The sequence below is a fragment of the Urocitellus parryii genome, chromosome X (genome assembly GCF_045843805.1).
Source record: "Urocitellus parryii isolate mUroPar1 chromosome X, mUroPar1.hap1, whole genome shotgun sequence".
Lineage (NCBI taxonomy): Eukaryota > Metazoa > Chordata > Mammalia > Rodentia > Sciuridae > Urocitellus > Urocitellus parryii.
In genome coordinates, this window is record NC_135547.1 from 44,664,725 (window position 1) to 44,674,877 (window position 10,153).

At 42.5% G+C, this 10,153-nt stretch overlaps 2 pseudogenes; both read left to right on the forward strand.

The window, feature by feature from the left end:
• The first annotated feature begins 3,691 nt into the window (after positions 1-3,691).
• LOC113192684 (F-box/WD repeat-containing protein 11 pseudogene) lies at positions 3,692-5,654 on the forward strand (annotated as a pseudogene).
• A 3,344-nt stretch (positions 5,655-8,998) lies between these two features.
• LOC113192685 (histone H2B pseudogene) lies at positions 8,999-9,493 on the forward strand (annotated as a pseudogene).
• Positions 9,494-10,153: the final 660 nt, after the last annotated feature.

Sequence of the window (10,153 nt, forward strand, 5' to 3'; positions counted from 1 at the left end):
AGCTCTTTAGTTTAATATCATACCACTTGTTTATCTTTGTTTGTTGCCTTGTTTGAGGGATCATATTCCAAAAATTGTTGCCAAGATCTATGTCTTGGAGATTTCCCCCATGATTTCTTGTAGTATATGTACAGTTTCAGGTCTTATATTGAAGCCTGCAGGTCTGCAGTAGATTTTTTGATGTGTATGAGATAAAGTACTGTACCATTTCTGTATGTGAATAACAAGTTCTCCCAAAACAATTTATTAAATAAACTGCCTTTCCACCTTGCATATTCTCAGTATCTTTGTTGAAAACTTATTGACTTAAGTACATGGTAATATTTTTGGGCTTTCTATCCTGTTATATTGGTTCATGTGGCTGTTTGTATGCTGGTATCCTGTTGTTTTGTTTACTATGGCTTGTAGTATACCATGAAATCAGGAATCCTGATGCTTCCAGTTTTGTTATTTTTGCTCAGGATCATTTTGGCCATTTGGAGTCTTTTGTGATTCCTTAAAATTTTAAGGATTACTTTATATTTCTGTGAAAATGTCACTGAAGTTTTGATAGGGATTGCATTGATCTGTAGATCATTTTGGGTAATGTTCACATTTTAGCAATATTAATTCTTACTTAGGTTGCTGATCCATGTTCATGACATATCTTACCACTTATTTGTGTTTTCTTCACTCTTCTTGATTAGTGTTTTATAATTTTTAGAATATTGTTCTTTCATCTTTTTTGTTAAATTTACAACTTTGTGTATTTTATTTTTATTTTTTGTTTTGGGTTCTAGTGCCATGGGAGCAGGGTTTTTTCTGTAATCTCTTTTTCAGATATTTCTTTATTAGGATATAGAAACACTATCAATTTTTGAGGGTGAATTTTGTTTCTTGTGACATCACCAAATTCATTTATCTGTTCTAAGAGTTATTTGATAAAATGTTTAGGGTTTTATGTGTACAATGCTATGCCATTAGAAAATGGAGTTTATTTTACCTTTTCCTTTCCTACTTGAATGCCCTTTATTTCTGTTGCCTAATTGTTCTGGCTAGCCTCTCCAGTACAAGTGATGTTATGACTTCAAAAATCAAACTTTGGAAGCTACGATGTCTCTAAAATAAAGGCTTTTAAGCTGTTACAGATGCCTTTCAAAGTTAAAGGACTGATCCTGGAGCAAATTTCCCAAGCCAGATTGCAGTTGGAAAATGTCCACCAGACTTAAGGGGCCTTGAGGTTATAATGAAAGTTTTGGGAGTAGAAACATTAATCATTACATCAAACCTATATTGCTATAGGTAAGAAGAGCAGGATAATGGGATGCATGTATTATCCTGGGACAGGAAGTTAGTTCACAAAGACATTTTTGCTACTTCTTGGTTTGTTGGTTCCTAAAGCAGTATATTTTGTGAATTTGAAGGGTAATCTTCAGCAAACAGGAAAGGAATGTAGAATAGACTTTTTTTTCTTTTTCCTTGATGATTTAGCTTGAAGACTGGAGTTAAAATGATTTTTTAAATCTCTCTCATCCTTCCATTCTTGGGCCTATACTGTAATTTAGGACAACTCAGAATTCTTCTGTTATTATGATGATTATCCCTTAGGTAAAATCCTCATAAACTAGTGCACAATATTTAAAAAGGCTGTATTGTTGTAAACAATAAACTAAAATCTATACACCTAAAGATATAATATCAGCTTCAAACTAGTAAGAAATATCTTCAACATGTTTAAATAAATGATAAGTATATTATACATAAGGAAGAAATAGCTAATTATGAAAATAGGCATTTTTTGAAATATAAAAATGATAATCACCTGAAGAAAAGATTAAGGAAACATTAAATACAAGATGGGGCACACTTGGATAGCGAATTGGAGAACAAGAAGATAGACAAAAATCATCAAAAAATCTTCATATATAAAGAGTAAGATTGGATTCAAAACATGGGAGGAGCCTTAAGGACTTGACTAAAAAGTATATGATCTATCTCATAGGAGTTTGTAAAGTAATATTGGACAAACAGGGACAAATTATATTCAAAGAAGAAATAGCTGGTGATTTTATAGAATTCAGGCACTGTGTGATTTACTATGTTCAGAGAACACATCTGTTCATATCATATTAAAGCTTCAGAAAAAAGAAAAGATAGATTATAACAGCTGATATTTTAAAAAATCTCATTACCAGTAAAGGAATAATAGTGTGATAGTCAACCACCATATATCAGAAGGTGGAAATTGAAAGGTCTGAAAGAAAGTAACTGTCAGCATAGTGATGTATTCTCAGCTAAAGTATTGTTTAAGAAGGAGAATGTGATAGATACACAGGTGGAACACTCAGAATCCCTGCAGGACAGACTCTCTCTTTCAGCCTTTGGAAGTGTTAGAAGGTGCTAGTCTTCAGTCATTAGTCCTTTGGGGTGCTGCAGGATATGCCTTATCAAAGTTACTTACCAGGAAGGCCTATGATGATTCCCAATCAAGAAGAAGTATATCTATACAATGAGGAATACCCTCAATAAGCCTTTTGCATTTAGAGCTCCCATATAGAGGCACTTGCTGTGCAATAGAAATGTTCTCTCTCTGTCCACAACAGCCACTTTCCATCACTTCTTCAGCTATGGATCTGGAATAAATGTTCTGCCAACTAAATTTCAACTCAACATCAGTTTTCTGCAGAACCCAACTCACAAATAAAGATGCCTGAGAGAAAATAAAAGTGCTTGGAGTTCACACCAAAGGAAATCTTCTTCAAAAGATTTCTGCAGAATGTTGTTTGAAGAGATGTAAAATGATCATAGGAAGATGATTTTAGATGCAAGCAGGAATGCTTACACTAAATCAACAAATAGGGGTTCATGAAAAACCTCAACTGTATAAAATGCTTCCAGAAAGATGATGGCTACTCACAAGGTTAAAATAAACATGGTAGGACTCAATATTATAAATATGCATCAAACAGAGGATGGGAGAATCCAGTGTGTGCAGCTCATGCCCCAAAGCTATGGCATAAAGTGTGAGAAGATGACCCTGCATGAACAAAAAAAGAGCCTTCCTGGGATATTCACCCCCAGGATTGCGGAAGAAATGAGTGTGGCTCTTTTCATGTTCTTATTTGTTTGTTTTTAGTTATGGTGAATTGACTATGTAAATGTGGACATTGTAGTCGATGTGTCTCCTGTGTCCTGCATCAGTTTAATAGAAGTATTTGATGGCTAACAATACAACTACATATTTTGCATTCTCATTTGTTAATGGGATCATTCAAAAATAAGATAACCATGTTTTTTTTCCTGCTGGTTTTGTCACCATAAGATATTATGTAAATACAAAAATGAGCATTTTGCAACTTCTTAATATAGAACCATTTTATTACTAGTAGAAATAACTTCTCCATAAATGTGTAGCAGTAAACACTCTTGGGAAGCCTGACCATTTGAGATAGTGATGATGTGGAAGTTGATTGATGACTTCTATTTTTTTCAAATTTCCTTTAAAAAAAACATTTATATTTTATTTGTTCTTTTTAGATATACATGGCAGTATAATAATTTTGGCATATAATACATATATGGGGCGGCCCGGGCGGGCTGGCAGCTAGAGTGGGTGCGATCGCCGCCTCCACAGCCGCCTCCGCTGCCGCCTGCTCCTCCCGGGGCCGTTCGCTGCTGCGCGGGGAGAGCGAGGCGGGGCCACCGGGGCGCCATGGAGCCCGACTCGGTGATTGAGGACAAGACCATCGAGCTCATGATAAGTAATGGAACATCATCTGTGATTGTCTCCAGAAAGAGGCCATCGGAAGGAAACTATCAAAAGGAAAAGGACTTGTGTATTAAGTATTTTGACCAGTGGTCTGAGTCGGATCAAGTGGAGTTCGTGGAGCATTTGATTTCACGAATGTGTCACTATCAGCATGGACATATTAACTCCTACCTGAAGCCCATGTTGCAGCGGGATTTCATTACTGCGTTGCCAGAGCAAGGCTTAGATCACATAGCAGAAAACATTCTTTCCTACCTGGATGCCAGGTCTCTGTGTGCAGCAGAGCTGGTCTGTAAAGAATGGCAGCGAGTGATCTCAGAAGGAATGCTCTGGAAGAAGCTGATTGAGCGAATGGTACGCATGGACCCTCTGTGGAAGGGACTTTCAGAAAGAAGAGGGTGGGATCAGTACCTGTTTAAAAACAGACCCACAGATGGCCCTCCCAATTCATTCTACAGATCATTATACCCAAAGATCATCCAGGATATAGAGACTATAGAATCCAACTGGCGGTGTGGACTACACAACTTGCAGAGGATTCAGTGCCGCTCTGAAAACAGTAAAGGTGTCTACTGTTTACAGTACGATGATGAGAAAATCATCAGTGGTCTACGAGATAATTCTATTAAGATTTGGGATAAAACCAGCTTGGAATGTTTGAAAGTGTTAACAGGACACACAGGCTCTGTCCTCTGTCTCCAGTATGACGAGCGTGTCATTGTAACTGGCTCTTCTGATTCCACAGTGAGAGTCTGGGACGTGAACACAGGGGAAGTTCTTAACACATTGATCCATCACAATGAAGCCGTACTGCACTTACACTTCAGCAACGGACTGATGGTGACGTGTTCCAAGGACCGCTCTATTGCTGTGTGGGACATGGCTTCTGCCACCCATATCACTTTACGCCGTGTCTTGGTTGGCCACCGTGCTGCAGTCAATGTGGTGGACTTTGATGATAAGTACATCGTGTCTGCCTCCAGTGACAGGACCATCAAAGTCTGGAGCACAAGCACCTGTAAGTTCGTCCAGACTCTGAATGGGCACAAGTAAGGCATCGCCTGTCTGCAGTACAGGGATCGGCTGGTTGTCAGTGGATCATCAGATAACACCATTAGGCTGTGGGATATCGAATGTGGCGCCTGTTTGAGAGTCCTGGAGGGGCACAAAGAACTGGTGCGATGTATTCGGTTGGATAGCAAGAGGATTGTCAGTGGCGCCTACGATGGGAAAATTTAAGTTTGGGACTTGCAAGCTGCTCTTGACCCTCGAGTCCCGGCAAGCACCATGTGTCTGCGCACATTGGTGGAACATTCTGGACGTGTGTTTTGGCTACAGTTTGATGAGTTTCAAATCATCAGTAGCTCCCACGATGACACTATTTTGATTTGGGATTTCTTAAACGTGCCTCCCAGTGCCCAGAATGAGACCCGTTCTCCCTCCAGAACCTACACATACATCTCCAGATAACAGTCTGCACCTTTACCCATTTCAGGGTTTCCTAGTCTTGAACTACTGGCTACATGGCTACCAGATACCTAAGGGAGTTCGTTCACAGTGGCACGAGGCTGGAAGTGGTTCTAGACGCTGGGTAGATGCAAAGCAGCCTCACTCTCCAAGTCCGACATTTCCCACCTCCGGTTCCAGCTCTGCTTTGAGAAGGAGTCCTTCACTTCACCAACTTCCAGTAGAACAGAAGCCCATTCCCTACCCCCATCAGTGAAAAAAACCTACTGCTTCAAATGTAAATTGTTCATATAAGAGGAACATGCAGTCTGTTTTCCAGAAGTAAATCGACCGTCAAGAGAAGACTTGGCTCTAATTTATATGCTTTGCACTTTGGTCTGATATTAAGAAACAACATTCTTCAGTGAAGTTTTGGGTGCCAAACACCTACCCAGAAGGTCCAGGGCTTTCCTTTTCAGAAGTTAGCGTTCTCCTTGTGACTGGCCAAGTCATGAATTCTGACTTGTATTAGGGACAATGTTGGACAATGGAAAAATCTCTCTGGATTGTTTTGGTCATATGTTTTGGATTATACTTCCTTTCTGTACCAGTTTCTTTTAATTTAAAGAACTGCTAAGCCAGTTATATTATCTCGCCACAGGTAATATAGCTCTTTTCTTTGAATAACTGTTCTGTCCCCAGCATCTCCTGATATCTGGTAGAGTGACGCCTTCATCCATGTGCTTGCCTCCTAATTTAAGACGCCGTATCCGCATGTAGATATGATGTATATAACAATTTCACCTCGAGGTCGCTGGAGCTGGCCCTGCACCAGGACACTAAGCAGGGTGCCCGTTGCATACGGCTGGCTTGGGAGCCCGAGGCCAGGGTTGTGAGGGTGCCCGGACCTTCCTGCAGTATTCATACGCTGTTCTCATCTGACACTGTCCTGGTGTGTGTGGGGTGTGTGTTTTTAATGGGAACTTGTTTTAAAATGTAACTTCTAAAGTTGAACACAGATGTTTTATTTGTTGTGCAGAGGTACCTTACAACTTGTCGTCATCATTGTTCTTTTCCTTATGAGTGCTCCTGAGTCCTCGTGGTCACGTCCCATAGTGTTCATTTGGCTTCACTGTCAGCACCGTCCTTCTGTGCAGTAGCGACCCTGAGAAGGAAAGAACAAGATGCTCCATGGACTGGGTCTCCTGGCTCCAGAGTTCACGCCACCTGGCCCTGCCAGGGCGTCGAGGGCCTGTGGCACGCTGCAGCCTGCAGAGCAGGCAGGCTGGTCCAGAGGCCCCCCTTGAGGGCAGGGCACCCCAGAGCGACAGGCAGCCTGAGGCCTGTGAGGGCCCTGAGCCCACTGAGAGAACGACACTGTCACTCTGAGCACAGGGAGTGGACATTGGCATCCTGGTACCCTCTTCCCTCCTCAATAGTAGCTCTTGATTTGCCCCTTGCCATTTATTTCCAAAGATCAAGGAATGTCCACACCACTTGAAAGGACCAATAAGCCACTTCTGTGAGTGCAGCCTCTTCCCAGGAAGCACACCCTCCTCCCGAGGGAGGGCCCTGGGCTCTGGCCTTGCGTGGAGAACGGTGTGGGATCAATGTGTCTGTGATTCGCTTATCGGGTTGGATTTGCTTTTTAGTTTTGCTTTTTCCTTTTTTATATTTTTAATATATCCTTCCCACATTTTACTAAATTAATTTGTTTTTGAGAAGTTGAGTCTTAAAGTGTGAAAAAGAACCCTCCCTTCATGAGGTGGGTGCTGTGAGCTTGGCAGTGAGGGCAGGTTCACCCTGGCCCCTCTCGCCTCCCAGCTGTGCGGTCTGACTGGCTGGGGAAGCCCGGGAGGGGGAGGCACATTTTCTGAATGAATGGATATTTTTTTGTTTTTGTTTTTGCATGTTTAATATAGAAGTTCCTCTCATTCCTTGGGAAATCATGGCCTTTGAATATGCACACAACCTTTGAACTGTGCCTACTAAATTATAGCAGGGGACTTTGGCACCCAAGGAGTCCTGGCTCTGGGGTTACTGCAGTAACCCCAGCTGTACTCTGGACTTTATTTTGCTAACATAATTGAGCAACTGTAAAATACTGCTATATTAATGTTTTAAAGCACTGGGATAGTCTAATTCTAACTTGTAATTAATTATGTTTGCCAATTATCTGTTGGAAATAAATTTGTGTCTGAACAGCTATTGAAACAAATTGTACAGATATTATTCATGACAGCTTTGTATTGTGGAATGTGCTTAATAAAAAACAAAGAGTTTGACCTCTGTCCAAAAAATTGCTAAGTAATGTCAATAAATCGAGTATGAGTATTCTGCAAAAAATATATATATATAATACATATATGGAGTAAAAATTATTCTAATTAGAATGCTATTCTTGTGGTTGTACATGATGTGGGGTTTCACTGGTCATGTATTAAAATAGAAGGCTAAGAAAGTTATGACCAATTAATTCTACTGTCTTTCTTATTCTCTTCCATGCTCCCTTCCCTTCTATTTCTATTCTTAATTCTTTACTGGTTCAATTTGGTAGTCAATATTTTACTTAAACAAGCTTAAAATAACAAAAAACAAAAGACACATTAGGATATTGGGGCTTTTCACTTTCATACATATAATACTTCCCACAAAGAATAGAGATGGCTATTTGGATTGAAAAACATAAACCTTTGAAATAAACATGTTCTTAAAATTAAAAAAAAAGAAGAATGTTGCTGTTTGAAGTATCATATTTTTTAAGGTGCTCGTGTTTTAAAACTTTACGATATTTCATGTCCCTTGCCTAGCTTTCTCTCCCTCTGGTGGTTTACTACAGAATTAGTGTCACATTTAATTTCAGTCAGGACCCCTTATATTTATTCATTAATGCTACTATACTGAGGGGATTATTTGGATTGAGTATTGTTTTTTGGTGGGAGGGACACCGAGGATTGAACTCCAGGGCACTTGACCACTGAGCCGCATCTCCAGCCTTATTTTGTATTTTATTTAGAGACAGGGTCTCACTGAGTTGCTTAGAACCTCACTTTTGCTGAGGCTGGCTTTGAACTCGTATACTCCTGCCTCAGCCACCCAAGCCGCTGGGATGACAGGCGTCAGCCACCACGCCCAGCTAGGATTGAGTATTGTTAAGAATACAATTTGGTACTGTCATGTGTAACTAATTAAAACAATTTTTTAAAAAAGAATACAATTTGGACATGGAAAATGCTGAAGGAACCTGTACATGTGTAACAAATAGCCGCCTTCTCTTCGTGTTCACCGTTTGGAAACTGGGGTTTTGTCATTTCTCCTTTTCCCAGTTCACTGAGGGTTTGATGGGAAGGAGAGGCATGAGAGGGACAGTCAGGCCCCTTGGCTTCCAGGAACACTCAGCTGGCCCGGTCAGGGAACTGCTGCTCAAGCCAGAGTGGCTCCTCTCAGGACAAAGATATTTTCTGCTTTGACAAAGCAATAGCCCAGACGTACCCTATTGGCACATCTCTGAGACTAGGGATATTGGCGATAGGCTCTCTCATTTCCTCGGTAACCATCTTTTCAAAATGCTCAAGAGATGTGGTGGATATGGCCCGATGGCCTTTTGCCCCCTGTGTCACCTTCCTAATGCTCTGGTAGAGGCAACAGCAAGGTTCTAGAATGTCAGACATCCTCTGTGATTGGTCAAGCAGGAGGACCATTGCATCACACTGTGCATCCACTCTCATTGGAGGGCAGGTTGACAAGGAACAGGACCGTCCAATCACGTTGTGCTATGTGGGTTAACGCGGGAAGGGCCATCCAATGAGAGGCCAAGCTGCGCATGGCGTGACACAATGCCTTCTATATAAGGGGCTGCCAGCCCTCCGCAACTGGCATTCTCTCCCACTCTGCGAAGGTGCCAGGGCACTGACTGAACCAGCTTGCAACACATCTTCTGAGATGCCCTTCAAACCTCCAAAGCCTGAGAAGGCGGGGCGGACGGAGAAGAAGCCAAGGCGCCCCAGCCACTCCGGGTGTGGCGATGGTTTCGCCACCTATTTCCCCAGGGTGCTGAAGCACATCCATTCGGGCCTCATCCTCTCCCGGTCGACCGTGAGCGTCCTGGACTCCTTCGTCAAGGACATGTTCGAGCGCATCGCCAGCGAGGCCGGCCGTCTGGCCCGCCAGAACCATCGGTCGACCATCACCTCCAGAGACATCCAGACGGCCGTGCGCCTCCTGCTGCCCGGGGAGATCGGCAAGCACGCCGTGTACGAGGCCACCAGGGCCCTCAGCCGCTCACATCACCGCCAGTGAGCCGACTCTGGGTGCCCTCAGCAGCCAACCCCAAAGGCTCTTTTCAGAGCCACCAAGGGACTGAAAGACTGCTGCACAGCTCGGGTCTGGGGGCTCGGGTCTGGGGGGCTCGGGTCTGGGGGGCTCGGGTCTGGGGGGCTCGGGTCTGGGGGTGGGCGAGGGGGTACCCCGCTCTTTCTTAAAGCATTCTTTTATATATATATATATATATATATATATATATATATATATATATATATATATACCTTTATTTTGTTTACTTATATGTAGTGCTGAGATCGAACTCAGGGCCTCACAGGTGGGAAGCAAGCGCTCTACCGCTGAGCCCCAGCCCCAGTCCTAAACCATTCTTTAATAAACATTGCCTGGGCTGGGGCTGGGGCTCTGTAGTAGAGCGCTTGTCTCCCGCGTGTGAGGCCCTGGGTTCCATCCTCAGCACCACATAAAAATAGAATAAATGTATTGTATCCGTCTACAGCCATATATAATGAACTCAACGAGCATTTCTGTCACTTATACGCCTAGATCAGTATCATTGTAAGGATCAGTCAGGTCATAATGTCTCAGAGGCTACAATTACATTTGCTGGCACAACAATGAGCTTTTTCGGTTGCAGTGACCTGCAACTTACACAGACTCCACCCGCCAGCAGAAGCAGAG